Genomic DNA, 17,633 nt, shown 5'->3' with positions numbered 1-17,633 from the left:
GAAGAAGAAGAAGAGTTTAATTGTCATCAAATGTTGTCAGATAAGCAAGTAAAATGAGTTTTGAGGGTGTCTTGGGATTTTTTACAGAAAAGAACCACTAAGATGTACACAAATGTACCTCCTGCCCTCACTTCCACATATATAGCAGAACTGGGGTTACATGATCATGGACACTGAGAACTCCCACAATCTGTAATAGGGGGAATGGAAAATCAGGAAATCCAGCAGTGATTCAGCCATGCACAAATACAGAGGAACAAGGAGTTTGAAGTCCAAGGGTAGAAGAACATCTAAATCAAGTAGACAGAGCAATTTCACCCTCTTCCTGCATTTTTATTCTATTAGGGCCTCCCAAATATTGTAGGCTACCTACCAGTACCGGTGAGGTCCGATCTCTACTCAAGTTTACACATTCAAACACTAATCTATCTGGAAACAATCTCATAGACAAACTCAGTAACAACGTTTTACTGGCTACCTGGGCATTCCTTAGCCCAGTCAACTTGGTGGACAGAATTACCTACCACAAAAGGTCAACAGGACTTACATGTTTTTCTAAGTTGATTCATTTATTTAACTTACTGCATTTTCTACAGTCTGTACTGCCCACATTTCTAACAAATGCCTCTTACAACCATTGCCAAGGTAGCACTGAGAAGCAGGCAGTTTCGTTCTGGTTTAGTTTAACTCTAGTTGCTGAGGATTATCCAATGGTACTTTAAAACTTATGTATCATGAAAAATTATATGTGGATTTAAAAAAACTTGTCCCCAAATAAATTTATCTTTTACTTTCATTTTCCAAAAGCCTTTTGAAATCCCTAGCAGTAGATACTGTTTTTGGCGTGCAAACATAGACTCATTCTTATAGACTCGCTGCTTATAGGACTGTGAGGATTACAGATTTCAGAGTTCTTTTGACCATAAGATTCTCAGTCAGAATATATAAATATGGTTCAAGAATTGTGTTTCTAATTAGTTCCCTGTCAGTGGTAATATTGCTAGAACTTAAAACAAATGATTTATGACACTATTTTGGATGGAGTTCTTTGCAATAATTATGATTTCAGATGAAGTCACCTAAAAGCCTGAAAGATATGTGAAAATAGAATTACCTAAAAACATTATACAATAGGAAGTCTGCATGTTGGAGCTTTTAGAGATGGCCTAGTAAGCCCAAACAAGTACTTGTCATTAAGCACTAAAACTGATTTTGTTCTTCAAATTATCCATCTCCATCAAACTAGCTTCCTATCTATCTCAAGCATTGGTACATCATATTAGCAAAGTAATTGCTATATCTCTTGAAGTAGAAAAAGGCACAGGAAGCAGAGGATTTTCAGAAAGGCAAATATTCCCAATTTTATGCCTACTGGTGATAAAGAAGTGAAAAATTCCCAAAGTCACGAGAAATTTCAACTGGTATCTCATTGTCTTCATTTGTTACATGACATGGCTGTACCTTGTGTCTGTGGAAACTGAAAAATGTGTATGCTGCATTTGCAACTGGTAATATGAACAGGCTATGATGATAAGAGCACAGAAGATGGAAATAGCTAGAGTCTGGGAAATTAATGATATCCAGCACATTCCAGAATAAAACCAGGAAATTATGTGATTGCATTGTATCTAAACATCATTTTTTGAGAAGAGTGCATAAAAAGACATGGCATTATAAAATAATACAGCATATTAAGTAAATGCAATGTATTTTGATTGAAATATAGCCTGTTCTTGACTTTCAGTCATTTAACTTTTTTTTTAATCTTACAATGGTGCAAAAGAAACACACATTCAATAGAAATTGTACTTTGAAATTTTGGATTTGTTTTGTTTTCCTGGGCTAGTGATTCACAGTAGGATACTTGCTTTTCTTTTTCTTTAAAAAAAAAAAAAAACTTACTTATTTATTTGAAAGGCAGAGAGAGAGAGAGAGAGTAAGTGTTCCATCCACTGGTTCGCTTCCCAAATGGCTGCAATGGCCGGAGCTGTGCTGATCGGAAGCCTGGAGCCAGGAGTTTCTTCTGTTTCCCATGCAGGTGCAGAGTCCAAGGGCTTGGGCCATCTTCTACTGCTTTCCCAGGCCATAGCAGAGAGCTGGATCTGAAGTAGAGCAGCCGGGACTCAAAATGGTGCCCATATGGGATGCCAGGACTGCAGGCGATGGCTTTACCCACTATGCCACAGTGCTGGCCCCAGGATACTTTCTTGTGATTTTCAAAAGCAGCAATAAGCAGCCCTTCCAGTGAGCCATGTGAATAACTGGTATATTACAGCTTAATGTGTTGCTAATTCATGATGTTTGATAGGGTACGTGAACCAAACACATATTTTGACTTGCTATATTTTCAAAGTGGGATGGGTTTATCTAAATATAATCCCATAATAATTCAATGATCATCTGTATAGAATGCGTGGAAGGAAATTGTCAGGTTGAAGCTGAAGAGAAGACAAGCATTTTTTTGCTGTTTTATCTACATTCTAGTGATCAAATTTGTATTTAGTAAAGTTAATACATTATCTTAAGTTATGATCTAAGAATTTAATTTCAAAATTTTCAGGAATCATTATGACAATGCCTTGAAGTGTCAGTTTCCTTTGGTAATAAACAATACAACTCACAACTTCATGAGAAAGTGGTGTGTGCAGTCTTCCACTTCATCTCTATTCTTTATTTAAGTATTTTGTGGATCTCAAAACTTGCAATAGAGGAAAGGAGAAATCGTGGGGAGAATTAAGTTAAGTGATGCTTTGTCATCATCAGCAGTGATTTTATTGAGAGGAGTTCATGGCTTAAAAAGGTGCTGTGCTGTCCTCCACTGTCAGCTGCTGGTTTATCAAATCCTTTTAAGAGGAGAGGTTTAGGTAAAGATGAGCCAGGATTCAAATATCTTGTCATTTTTTTGTTTATTTTGTAAAGTTGTACAAATGCAGTCCTCTGATGAGATCATTTCTTTTGTCCCCAAGTTAACTACAATTATATTAGCTGAGAGGAGACACACTTAACATTTCAATAGGCCCCTGTCATTATCTTTAGGAGTCAAAGTAAAAAACATTGGGTTTAATTGCTGAACTACTGTGAAATTGTGAAAGGAAATAATTCAGATAAGTGAGGGTTGTTGCTACTGTTATTCATAAGTGAACTTGGTGTTGTCCTTCTGTGGAATCAGAGATATCAAGTGTGTCTCACAGAGTTTTTCTTATTTTTGAGTCTCTCTGACTAGATACAACTTGCAGAAAGGCAGGATCTGAAACCACTCAGCAGAAAATGTTTGCCAAATCATTAGAACTCCTATCAGTCAACAACCAGAAGATTGATTTCATGCATCAAACAGAACACAAACCCATGGATTCCTCTGGGCTTGGTCAAACGTATCTTTGTATAGACACATGAAATCAATAAAGCCACTAACACATTCATCACGTATTGGCAGGGCTATTTTTCTCTGTGATTAATGGTCTTACATCCCATGCCAATGCTGTTGTAAGTCCTTCTGATAATTTCTGCTAATTTTTCAAAGTAACCTATTCATCCTCTCTCTGACATAGATTTCTTTAATGACAAGAGAGTTTCCTTATTTAATTATTCCTTAAAAATATTAGATATCACAATCCTCCCTCCCACCTTATCTGATCTTGACATATATATTCAACATAAATTTATCATATTTTATCACAATTTTGTACATGTAATTATCATACTTTAACTAAAAACTCCATGATGTCAGGAACTATATTTTAATCATTTTTGATATTCAGCCTAGTTTAAACAAAGACAGAATGAAAAAGGAAGTTTCTATCAGCCAGAATGAAGAAGAAATACATTTGTTTGGAAAAAGGTATGTCAACAAGTTCATAGAAAATGAAACAAATGGTATAAACATGGGCAGTACTGGTAACTATTTTATATGATGATTTCACCTACTTTGGGTAAATTCCCAGGAGTGGAATGACTGGGCCAAATGATGGGTCTATTTTCAGATTTCTGAGGAATCTCCATACTTTCTTCCACAATGGTTGTGTTAGTTTACATACCTGCCAACAGGGTATTAGGATACCTTTTCCCACACGTCCTCTCCAGCATTTGTTATTTTTACTTCAGATGACAGCCACTCTAACCATGGTGAGAAGAAACTTTATTGTGTTTCTTATTTGAATTACTCTGATGTCTGGTGATCCTGAGCATCTTTTCACGTGTCTGTTGGCTATTTGTATTTCATCTTTCAAAAAATGCCTGTTCATATGAACTCAACCCAAATGTACATCAACCAAACACTGGATAAAAAATATGGTATATGTACACCATAGAATATTAATTAGCAGAAAAAAAGAGAAATCCTATTGTTTGCATCAAAATGGATGTGACTGGAAACAATTAGACTTCGTGAAATAAGCTAGTCTCAAAAAGACAAATACCATCTGTTCTCCCTGATCTATGGTAACTAATAGAGTACTTAAAATGTAATCTTATAGAAGTGATATTCACACTTTGAAATGTGGTGATTTTGAACAGCCCTGATCTTGACTGTGTGGTAGAGTTTTCCCCCCATACTATCTCGTGAAATACTTATTGTACAGTTAATCTTAATAGTATAAAGTTAATTGAAAATAGATCTTTGTAGAGGCCAGCTTTGTGGTTCAGCGGGTTAACACCCTAGCCTGAAGCACTGGCATCCCATATGGGCACTGGTTTGAGACCCAGCTGCTTCACTTTCAATCTAGCTCTCTGCTATGGCCTGGGAAAGCAGTAGAAGATAGCCCAAGTCCTTGGGTCCCTACACCCATGTGGGAGACCCGGAAGAGGCTCCTGGTTCCTGGCTTCAGATTGGCACAGTTCTCAGCTGTTGTGGCCAGTTGGGGAGTGAACCAGCAGATGGAAGATCTCTCTCACTCTCTCTGCCTCTCCTTCTCTCTCTGTGTAACTGACTTTCAAGTAAAATAAGTAAATCTTAAAAAAAAAATAGATCTTTGTAAAAAATAAGATTGGAACTAGGAGAAGGAGGAGGAAGAAGGTTGAGAAGTGGGTGGGGGGAATGTAGGTGGGAAGAATCACTATGTTCCTAAATTCGCATATATGAAATGCATGAAGTTTGTATACCTTAAATTAAAGGTGTCTAGATAAAAAAAATAAAAAAGAAAATGCCTGTTCATATCTTTTTTTTTAAAAAAAAAGATTTATTTATTTATTTGAAAGGCAGAGTTAGAAAGAGGCAGAGGCAGAGAGAGAGAGAGAGATCTTCCATCTACTGGTTCACTCCCCAGATGGCCGAAACAGCCACAGCTGAGCCAATCCGAAGCCAGGAGCCAGGAGCTTCCTCTGGTTCTCCGATGCAGATGCAAGGGCTCAAGAACTATCTTCTATTGCTTTCCCAGGCTATAGCAGAGAGCTGGATCTGAACTGGAGCAGCCGAGTCTCAAACCGGTTCCCATATGGGATGCCTGCACTTGAGGTGGCAGATTTACCTGCCATGCCACAGCATTGACCCTTCCTGTTCACATCTTTATCCCATTTCTTAACTGGATTTTTGTTTCACTGTTATTGAGTTTTTTTGGCTACTTATATATTCTGGATATAAATCCTTTATCAAATGTATAATTTCCAAGTATGAAATCAAGCCAGATTTCCAATGACTGATGACTGACTTAAAAAATTTTGATAAAATAAACCACTACTCAGTCATAAAAAATGATGATGAAATCTTGCCTTTCACAACAATATGGATGAAACTAGAGACCATTATGATTAGTAAAATAAGCCAGTTCCAAAAAGACAAATATCATGTCTTTTCCCTGTGGTGGTGGCAAATATACAGTGTAAAAATAATAAAAGTGAAATTGGCATTTTTAGATTTTTTTTATTATTTACAATCCTTGTCTTTATTCTTGAGAAACAATGTGTTGTTTTTTTGTTTTTGTTTTTGTTTTTTTTTTTTTTTTTTACTTGCTACTAGTTGAATTCTCTGTTTAATGTAAGATTTAGTTTGTGGTTAAAGAGCAAACTGAAAGCACGTCATTGTAAAAATTAAGAGAAAAATAGGAAGCAGGATGAATGGTGGGAGCAAGAAAGGGAGGGTAGAGTGGGAAGTATCATTATGCCCATAAAAGAATATATGAAATCAAATTTGTTTCCTTTAAATAAATAAAGACATTTGAAAATAAGATTTAAAAAAAAGGTAATGGGGCCAGCACTTACGAAGCTGGTAAAGCCAATGCCTGCAACCCAGCATCCCAAATGGGTACCAGTTCATTTCTTGGCTGCTCTACTTATAATCCAGCTTCTTGTTAATGACCTGGAAAAACCATCAGAAAATGACTCAAGTGTTTGGGGCCCTGTACACACATAGGAGACTTGGAAGAGGTCCCTGGCTCCTGGCTTTGACCTGGCGCAGTGCTGGTTGTTGTGTCTATCAGGGGAGGGAACCAGCAGATGGAAAATTCTGTCTCTCTGTCTCTCCCTCTCTCCATAATTCTGATTTTTAGATCAATAAATAAAATCTTTTAAAAAAAGACATAAAGCATATTTTTCATGAACTTTCTGAATGCCCCTCATGAAGTAGCACCACATCTTTGAAGTGAAAGTTAGAATTCCACCTATATTTAACTGTTTGGTGGCATTTAATTTTCTTCCTGAAGAGTTAGGAGTTTTTAACTTCTTTTACCTTGGACAGTAACTGGCTTACCTTAAATTCAAGTGAGCTGCATTAAGGGAAACATTTCCTTTCCATCACCACTTACATAGTCAGGGACAAAACAGCACAGGTGCCTGAAGCACAGAGAATCTACAAGTTTGTGATGAGCAGGGTGAGTGTGTCCAAGGATACACTGGTGTTCACCATGATATGTGCTTTTTTTAACTTATCATTGACAAAATATTTGTAACCACTTTTTGTTCCTCCTAGGCTTAAGTCATCTCAGACTCCAATAATTGTTTTATATATGAACATGATTTTGGAAAAAGCGCAAAGTAGCTAGGGATCCTAATGGTTCTCCCTCTAGAGCAGGAATTCTTTACAAAGAAAGAACAAATGTGTGTCATCCCACAGAGTGTCTGCTTCCTATGGCGCATTCGTGTACCTTGTGAAATAAAATATTATAAATGTTTAAGTATGTGGAGATTTTCCTGAGGAAAATGTTTATAACTCATCAAAGCTATCAAAGGAGCTGATAACCCATGTATGTTACCACCCAGTATTTGTGAGTCGTCAGAGTGAGAGAATCATTCAAATTCTAAAATCAAGGTATAAGGCAAAACTCAGAAGATACTACCTTTTACATTTGTTTTTCATTTTTTTATTTTGGTAAATCTTCCTTAGAATGTCTGTGCTAATTATTCCAATATTCAAATTATTCCAAGATAGTCTTCTCCCCCTGTTATTCATTTTTGGATTTAAGGATTGCTGTTTCTTTGATAGTGACAGAGAAGTAGGGAGAAAAAGAATACCATTATATTTTTAGAATTGCATCTGTAAACAATATTGAATTTGCCAAAAACTAAAAAAACTATGAATATAAAAATAAATATTACTTTTAACTTATACATACATATATACAAGTTTATATGAAGGGCAGCATGATCTTTTTACTTTTCTTAATTTGTCATCTCTTAAATTCCCTCTCTCTAAAACTATACTCTACACACTTTTTGTCTATTTGCTTTCAAATTTATCTACTTACTAACATCATCATATGTGGTTCCTTCATACAAAAAAATTTGTACCTTCATAAGACATGATTCCTTATGGCTAATCTTACATAAACACAGCATACTCTTGATGCTTTATCTCTTAGCTGGAAAGTACATGATGGAAGTATTTCCAAGTCATCTAGTATATTCTCATTCATATGTAAAATGATTATATCTTATGCTGACAATAAAAAGAGAATAGGATAGTAATTAAAGAGTAAAAATAGGTAGTATTCAGAAAATATTATAATAAGGGAAAGAGTCTTATCTATGGAACTGAAATTAATTTCCAGTGTAGCATGTACTAGCAGGGATTTTTAGCCAAGAAGTAGATTGGGGATAACTGGAGGCTAAATTACCTGGAGGAAACAAGGATAGGGGAGATTCTGGCTAAACTGGATCCTTGATGAAGCTAGGCCAGTTCAATCAGATATCTCTTGGGGCTGATGAAGGAAAAGAGATTTGATTAAATATCGATGGTGGGCCTTCTTGGAAAATTGACTTAACAAAATTCTTTATAACAGAGCAACACAGGCCCAATAGAAATGGATGCCTAAGTCAAAGCCTAGTTGAGAGGAAAGTGCGGAGGAGTCTGACTAAGGTTTGATCAAGGAGAGTCTTTTTCAGTGTTTTTAACATAATTGATTCAAGCCTTTTATTTTATTTTCAAGTATTCTTAAGTGCTAGGACATTCATGTCTATAGATTCCCAGGTATAGCATTGTTGCAAAAAAGTTTATATATGTTTTATATTAAGGCAATCTTGTTAAAAGACCTGCAGTAACACAATCTTTGACTGTAGGAACATGGGAAAATTTCCTTTCCCTGTAGACACTGTGTGTAGCCATCTTTACACAAAGACATAGAACTAATTCTGCCATGCATCTATAGTGTCGTTGGGAGATTTTCTTAGTCTGCATTGGCCGATCTAGAAAGAAAAATACTATGTTAATATATGGTGCTCATATGAATGTTGAGCCTGATAAAAAGCAATGTTGGATCTGGAAAAAAATGGTTTTGTAATAGGTCAGCCTCAGAACTGGATGGAGGGATTTCTAAGGACCCCCAAAAACTGACCACTCACTTAGTGAGCAGCAATCCACTTATTGGCACTACAGTGGTAGAAGAAAATAGATATCATTGCAAAGCACAGAGTGAGAACCTGGTCAGCCATTGCTTAATTCCCAGATTCTCAATGGGTTAGCAGTAGAAGTCCACAGAGATTGAAGTTGGGATGTTAGAGGTTCATGTATAGCTCATTTAAGTCCCTAGTTGGTCTATGGTGTTCATGTAGCAACTCATTTGATTACAGTGTTCTTCAGAGAATTTTGATCATGGCAAGGTGGTCATTCTGGGTGCTGTGTGCAGATGGTAGTTACTTTTTCTAGTTCCTGGAAAAGAAACTCAAAATGAGACCAAATATCAACATTTCATCTATGTTAAAGATAAATGAACTCATAAATCTTATAGAACCAACTACACTACTCTCTCAATTCAAGGGGATTTTAATCAAAGAGAGGGATGCTGGGAGAACATGGAAGGCTAAGACCTGATAATATCTAGCAACAGTATCAAAGGCAGCAGGACTCTGTTTTACTTTCAGTAATAATGATGCCATGTTACAAAATAATCCATAGCCTTTATGCCAAGAGTCACAGTAGTTTTATAGTTATCTTTATTTTCTTTATGGCAAGTATTGGAAATATTTCCCAGTTAACAACTCTCTGTAGTTACCAATTTAATATTTATCCAAGCTGAGTAAAATTCGTTCTTATTCAATAAATAAATATTTATATTTTGGAATACTTTTGGTAACCAGGAGTTGAATATGCTAAACTGGGTTGCTTGGAAATATGACTCTGCATATAGTCGAAAATATACCTTTGTGGGCAAAGTTCATAGAGAAGTCCATACACTATAGAAAGCACTCACAACTCCTAAAAATGGCATTAAAGAGTTTTGATAATTTGGATCTTACAATTGCTCCAAAGTTTGCCCAGTAGTCCAGAGGGTACCCTGGGCAGGTCAGACTATACTACTTGTTGATTTATAATTAATATCCACTCAGTGATTTTCCATATATGTTGTCATTATCTGTATTATTTCCTATGCTTTAAATCCTTTTCCATTACTCTATTAAACAATCTTGTGCAGCATTCAAAGTTCAACATAAATTCTGTCTTTCATGAAATTTTCCATGATTGTTTAATTCAGGAGATATCCTCCTAATGTTCTTCTCTTATCACATTTTGGTCTGTAATCCTCATCTCCACATTCATTCTATTTTCCTGCATATCTCAAATTATATGATTAATTAATTTTAAAAGTGCCCTAAATGTAGAAGGATCCAACAAAATATTTAATGTTTATTTATGATAAATAAACTGCACAATACAGTATTATTTTACTCAAAAATATCCAGGGTTGAAGACTATCTTCATAATTTAACATCCGTGTGGTCTTAGAGAGATTATTTAAGTTATTTACTAGCTGTGAAATGCCTGTAATACAACTTACATTTCAGGATGATTATGAGAATTAAATATTATATGTAAAATGTTTATAAAATTCCCAATGTATACCTTGCATAATGAATACTAAAGATTAGTGGTTACAATTAAACAAAATTCAACTATAGTTGTGGCAGTCATAATTAATGTGTTTAGATACAAGCAGAAATGCTGAACATAGATATTAGAAAATTGAATCCAGAAGAACCATGTTAATGTAATCATTAATTATACAAGTGAGATGGATTAATGCGATTCAACACATTAACAATAGAAAAATATGTGTGATTATCTGAACAAATTTGATATGATACTGCTATATTATAAATCAATCTAAAAGCCTAATGATTTTCAATAAAAATAGTTTATTTTTCAAATTCAGGTTGAGAGGTTACAGGGAGTGTTTCTGCTTTGAAGTGCAGGTCAAATTCATGTCTGTCTTGTTTGTTTTGTTTTCGGAGAAGCCTGAAGTTGATGCAGTGTTTATTTCATGGGATATTTTCACATTGCCATTAGTAGTAAAACTAAGGGTGAAAGAAAATAACAAAATAATGGCTAAAGTATCTGATATATCATGTACACTGGCATTCCAGTGGAGTGTCATATGGTCAGTGAAAAGTATGGGGATTTCTGTTCTGCTGTTTTTAGAAACTTTTGTTTTTGGCAAATACAGGGTAGAATGGAAGATTTATGAGTTAAAAGAACAATAGCATATAGAGCAACAATTTTTGATGACATTTGCATTTGATTCCTGACTGAAACAAAATGATTAAGACACTAGAGAGAGAATATTTTACTTCTGATAATTTATAAAAAATAAAGAGGAAAATGGCTAGGTACAAAATGTCTACAAAAATATCATATTTGTAGTGACATATTGGAAGCTCTTTTATCAACAATGTGAAGAAATAAATTAAAGAGAAACTATCATACTTATAGACAATACATTTGAATATGCAAGAAATGCATAATATTATAATCAATAGTTTGTTTAATACAAAAAATCTATTTTTAGAATTCAGTAATGTACTATTGGAAATGAAAGTTTAAAAGTTGATAATATTTTAAATAACATTAAGCATTTTGTTAATAATTAGAAAGAAATCAAAGGGACATGCAACCCCTACAGTGGAAAGTATAAATGATTTTTGAAAGAAAATATCAAAACCTCTATAAATAAATTACAAAAAAGTTTATAAAGTGGAAAATTCAATATTTGCAAAATGTCATAGTCATCCAATACACAAACACATCATTTTTTCTTGCTGAAACTGAAAAATAATTTTAAAACACATATGGAAATTCAAGGGGCCAGGAATAAGCCAGAGAATTTTGAAGAAATGACAAAATTCAAGGTTTTGTTTGGTATCTATATGTTACATTTTTATAAAGCTACAATATGTAACAGAATGACTTTAAGCAAATGATAGAGAAATAGACCAATTTGAGAGTCAAGATACTATGGTAAACATTTTTATTCAGAAAATTGATAAAAATAACATCATAAAATACTAGAATTGAATTATATATTCAGAAAGTGGTTTTCAGGTAATAATATATGACTATAAAAAGAAATGTGTCTTAATCCCTAACACTTGAAATACAAAAACAGTTTCATATGGTCTGGAAACCCAGCAGTGAAAATATAAATAAATTAATAACCTTCATACTAAATATGAAAGGTTCTATAACATGTCATGTTTTCTGATTCCTTTGTAACCATAGCCTCTACTCTACCACCAATGGCTATACTCCAACCTCTCCCCCACTTAATGTTATATGATTGTTCAAAATTTCTCTACAGACAAACCCTGCTACCTGCAAAAGTTAAGTGGCCTTTCTTCCAGTCTTGTCTGGGATCAGCTTTAAACCATGTCCATCAAACTGTCCTTGCAAGGGTCCAGAGACCCCCCCCCCCCCATTTCCTCTCCTCTATAAAATCCTCTCATTACCTGGTTAATGTTACTCTTAGGATCATTGGTTACTATTCTCACCCTGTCTTTTATACTACAGTGTCTAAGTGTTTACAACAGGTTATAATGGAACAAACTAAGAACTTCAGCAACCAGATGGTCAACCAAATGCTGCTACAGGGATATACTCAGCTCCCCACCCAAGAGACAGTGGCTTGAGACATAGCCCCATGCCAGCAAAGAGAACCTCATCGTCACCCCATATAAGTAGGAAGTAGCTCTAAAGACAGATTATCTTCCCTCTACCCCTCCTGGACTTTTGGGACTAATGTAATTCCATACCACTCCTGCTTTATAAAAAACAAAAGGGGGGAATGTTAGGAAACTGGCTCAGTTTATTTATGGCGCGATCTACACCCTGATTTACATCCCAAGCTCTAGCCCTCACCACCATTGCTGGAAGCCAGGTGGCCACATGGCCCAACTGCTGTTGTCAAGCTCCACTCCCATCCTAATGGGATTCGCTGCTCCTGCTTCCTTGCCTGCCCTCCAGCAAAGTTTTAAAAGGGCCTGTTCCTGAACACGTGGCTCTCTTGGCTCTTCCCTCCTGCTCTCTTGGCTCCTCTCATCTGCTCTCCTCTCCTCTCTTCTCTCTTCTCTATCTTCTCTCCTCTCTAGCTCCTCTCATCTATCTCTCTCTCTCTTATATTCTCTTTCTCTTTCTTATCCTTCTTGGTCCCTCCCCTCCAGTCTGCTGGGTTTTCCCCAATAAACCCTTTCCCTTAAAAAAAAATTAGCAAATTACTTGTCCATAATATATGGCATAAATTTATAAAATTAATAATATATAACACAAATTAAAAATAAAGGAAATCATATTTGATAATGACATAGGTGTAATTCACACTTATGTCAAATATGGGCAAATGATTATAAAGAAGTCAGAATCTTGGTCATATATTGAGAGGACAGTGAAAATAATAAATTGATGAGATCAATAAAATTTATAAGGTTTTAGTTTTGGTTTTCTTTAATTTCTAATAAATTTAGATTGCAATAATTCATCAAGTGTGTCCTTGAAATTGTGGTATTTTCCTGATTAAATTTTAAATATCAATAAAGTTTATGTTAAAGAAACACACAGCCTGAGAAAATGGATTAGCTGAAAATTATACTAAATATCAAATTTGTAACAAATGATAATTAATGTTTTATCTTAAATTCAGGACATCAATAGGCTTAGTGTTCCTTTCTCTTTCTTCATTGTTGAAGGTCATCATCAATTATTAAAGGAAAAAATGAAAGACCTACTAGAAAAAAATATAGCTGGCTATTTAAACAAATTATTGTTGCCCATGTAAGAAGCCAAAAATGTCAACTTAAATACCATGGTAATTAATAAGGATGATAAGAAGGTATCTAATATCAAGATAAACTTACAGCTTCAATAGTTTTTTTTTTTAAAGATTTATGTATTTGTGTGAAAGGAAGAGTTACAGAGAGAGACACAAGAGTGAGTGAGAGAGAGAAAGAGATTGAATCTTTCATCTGTTGGTTCACTCCCCAAAAGGCCACAATGACTGGAGTTGGTACAGGATAAAGCCAGAAGCCAGGAGCTTCTTCCACATCTCCCACATGGATAACATTTGGGCCATCTTCTGATGCTTTTCCAGGCATGTTAGTTGGGAGCTGGATTGAAAGTTGACAGCTGAGACTCCAACCAGCCCCAACGTGGGATGTTGGCATCACAGGTGGCAGCTTAATGTACTACCTCACAATATTGGCCCCAGAGTCAATAGTTTTAAAGGAAAATCACTATCTGTTTAGACAATGGAAGTAAAAATCCATCCACAATAGCAACAATAAGCCTAGAAAAAATGCAAAAGAACTCAGTAAAGTAACTGTAAAATATTTCTCAATCACATAAAAGTAATAGGGTAATATATGAGAAAACCCATTTCTGGATGGGAAGCAGCCTGATTGTTACATTTTTTCCCTAAGTAGGACTGTAATGGAAATGCAATTTCAGTGTAATTCCCAACAGGATTTTTTTTTGTGAAATTGATACAAGTATTCTAAGATTAATAGAGAAGGAACATAAGAGAGAATGTGTCAATAAAACTACTAGCAAAAAAAAAGAAGAGGGAAAATCCAGAAGTTATCATGATGTAATATATATATATACATGTATATATATATGTATATATATGTATATATAATATATGTATATATGTAATATATATATTACAATATATAAGAATATATGAACATGGACAGAGCTCCAGGACATAAGTTCAAGTTTCAGAACATGAAGGTTGGGAGATAGTACATTTTATGTTTTGGAAAAAATAGTTATTGGAAGATGAAATTGCACTCGGTTGTAAATTCTAGTATATGTGATTGCATGTCACTCAATACTTTTATTACGGTTACTTCAGCAGCATAATCAAATTTCTCCTTTTATAAGTACTGAAAATGATTGAACTTACTATATGGCTATCAAGTAACACTTCCAGCTATATTTTCTCTTTTTTGTTCTCATCGTGTTTGCCAAACAATAGAGTGCTATAAACTGGTTCTCATTTTCTCATGAAGTTATTTCAATATCAAACACATTAATGGAATTAAAAGGTAGCGGTAGTTGTGTGTTAACAAAAAAAAATAGAAAAATAAATATCTAATCTTAAATGAATAGAAACCAATGAATGGGAAATAAATTCAATATTGAAAGCTTGTATGTGTAATAGAGAAAAAGGAAGTAATGCATAGAGATGACTATGAAATACAAAGTGAAATCTGTTTTAATCATAGCCAAATCAGTATATTCTTACAGAGCAGTGGTTAAAGCAATGAGCTCTGGTGGTTGACTGATACACCAGTTCCTTAATAAGTTTGTCCTGGGACAGTATTTACTATCCTTCTGATTTAATTTGTTCAACTATTAGATACTTAGGGTTAACACTTATGATTTTTCCAATGGAGTATTGTAGACTAAACAAGTTGATATTTTCAACACCATCTTCACGTACTATGTTTTCCATACTTGTGATCCACCATTACAGTTTGTTAAGATCATTTAACATAATTTTGAAGATTCATTTACTGTTCTGGAGAAACAGCTGAGGCATGAAGTAAAGTTATGAAATTGGAAGAAAATGAAAATGTGCCATGCGATTCATTATTTGACATTGTCAGTGAGATTGAATTGAAACCTGGGGGTATTAATAATTATCTCATTACAGTCTGATTACTCTGTGCCAGTAAAAATCTCAAGGCCAGAATGAAATATTGTGATTCTTAGCAGTGGGCCATTCCAATTTTCTTTTAACAAGAAGAATATGAAGAATGCTTGAGGCCTACATCAGGCAATGAGAAAAAGCCAAGAATTTCAACAGAAGCCTCTTCTAGATGGGATACATTTACTAATCATTACCAAGGCTGCTGGTAGAACCTCAGTTTCTTTATAACTCCAGAATGTAAATTCATCAAAGTTCTCAGTGATAAAATTTTGTATTTTTTAATTAATTACCTCCTAAGGGTTTAACGATTTATTATTCCATTTAACACATAAAAACATGAGGTCAAGGCTACATTTTATAGATTAAAAAAACTCAAGCTTGGAGAGATTGAGTCTCCTACAACTGCAAAATGGGACTTGTCAAGCAATTTTTCATTAAAAACATTGTTGCTCCTTTCACTTTTTCCATGAAGGGCTGTTGACTGCAGCTACCTAAACCAGAAGCACGTCATTATTAGCTAGGTCACTCCCACTCTTTCCCCACATAGACATATCCAAAGTGATTTTTTTTTAGCGAAGATATTCTATTGATTCCATTTGGGATTTTTTCTAAAATTAAGCCAGGCTTCCTTATCTCCATTGCTTCTGACTTAATTAGGTCATCATGATCCTTTGCCTGGATTATTGCATTAGAAACTACCTGAACAACTTCCCTCTCTCCAGGTTTTCCCCTATGCAAATCACTCTAGGGCTTTCCTCCATGGAAATCTTTCCAAAACATACTGCTCTCTGTTTAAAATCTTCCACTCTTTTACCATATTGTTCTCAGAATAGTGCCCGAATTCCTAGACATCACTTCAGAGGCTTACATGGTTTTGAGCATACTGCCAATCCTCATTTTAGCAGCAAATCTCCCACCTTCCAATTAGGAACCCAAACTTTGTGATATTATTCATATTTTTAAGTTAACAAGCTAAGCTTCCCATTTTCATATGGTTAATTTATATTTATCTTTCAAAGTACATCTTGCATATTTTGGATTGCTTTGTCAAGAAGAAATTGCCTGGGTTTTCAGCTCTTCCATGTGCTCCAGTGAAGAATGTTTACTTACCCGTATACATTACAGACACAATTTGTGTGGAAATTATGTTTCTTCACCTTGTATTTCTCCTGTTCTCTTACCAAATGCATATCTACAAACATGGGCACACATACACATGGCTTGCTTATTCTTACCTTGAATAGAAACTTAGACTAGTAACCTAACATCCCTGCTATTCCTGTTTCAAGCTAGAGGAAATTACTGTATTTATTGACTGCTTTGCATATGGATTTTTCTTTTTCTAATATCTCTTTAATAAAAAATAGGGTTTCTGAGATAGACTTGAAAGACAGTGCCAATGCAATATGTCTTATCTATAAACCAAGGAAGAAGCAGCCCCCCTGTTTTCCATTTTGTGTCTGCCACGAGGATTGTTTGCTTAATTTCACAGCCTGGATATGTCGCTGAGATATAGTGCTCTAAATCATATCTATCACTAAAAATTGTCAAGGACCATGGAGGTAAAGACATAGACTTGTTATGTAAAATACCAACAGCAACAAAATATCTAGCACTTAAATTTTAAGCTAATCTGGATTTTACTAAAAATGTGAGTTATTGGTGATGTCTGATTTCTTTTCTTTTTAAACTTTTATTTAACGTATACAAATTTCATGTATTTTATATATACTGATTTAGGAACATAGTGATATTTCCTATCTTACCTTCCCTCCTGCAGACACTCCCATGCTTCTTCCTCCTTCCTCTTCTTTTCCCACTGTTAATTTCTACAAAGATATATTTTCAGTTTACTTTATACTCATAAGATTAACTCTATACTAAGTAAAGAATCCAACAAATTATATGCAAAAAACAAAAACAAAAACAAAAACTAAGCATTGTTCCTCAACAGTAGAGGCAAGGGCTGTAAACAATCATTGATTCTCAAAATGTCCATGGCACTCCTATACATTATATTTCAGGTACTCTATTAGTTACCACAGATCAGGGAGAAGATATGGTATTTGTTTATTAGGGACTAGCTTAATTCACTAAGTATAAGGGTTTCCATTTGCATCCATTTTATGTAAAAGTTAGGATTTCATTTTTTTAAAGCTGAGTAATAATCTATAGTGTATATATACCATAATTCATTTTCTTTTAAATATTTATTAATTTATTTTTTAAGGCAGAGTTAAGAGAGGCAGAGGCAGAGAGAGAGATCTTCCATCTACAGGTTCACTCCCC

The 17,633-nt window shown here is 34.6% G+C and overlaps 1 protein-coding gene and 1 pseudogene across 3 annotated transcripts in view; one reads left to right on the top strand and one right to left on the bottom strand.

Moving 5' to 3' along the window:
- Nucleotides 1–17,633, top strand: part of LUZP2 (leucine zipper protein 2) — a 527,801-nt gene that overhangs the window by 202,292 nt on the left and 307,876 nt on the right. The gene's annotated exons all lie outside the window — the stretch shown is intronic.
- LOC103351692 (ankyrin repeat domain-containing protein 49-like) overlaps nucleotides 1–17,633 on the bottom strand; it is an 82,997-nt pseudogene that overhangs the window by 59,878 nt on the left and 5,486 nt on the right.

The sequence above is a fragment of the Oryctolagus cuniculus genome, chromosome 1, assembly GCF_051225735.1.
Source record: "Oryctolagus cuniculus isolate XC-2025 breed Fujian yellow rabbit chromosome 1, ASM5122573v1, whole genome shotgun sequence".
Classification (NCBI taxonomy): domain Eukaryota; kingdom Metazoa; phylum Chordata; class Mammalia; order Lagomorpha; family Leporidae; genus Oryctolagus; species Oryctolagus cuniculus.
Note: the sequence above shows the minus strand (reverse complement) of the source record. Positions and strands in the feature narration are given on the sequence as shown.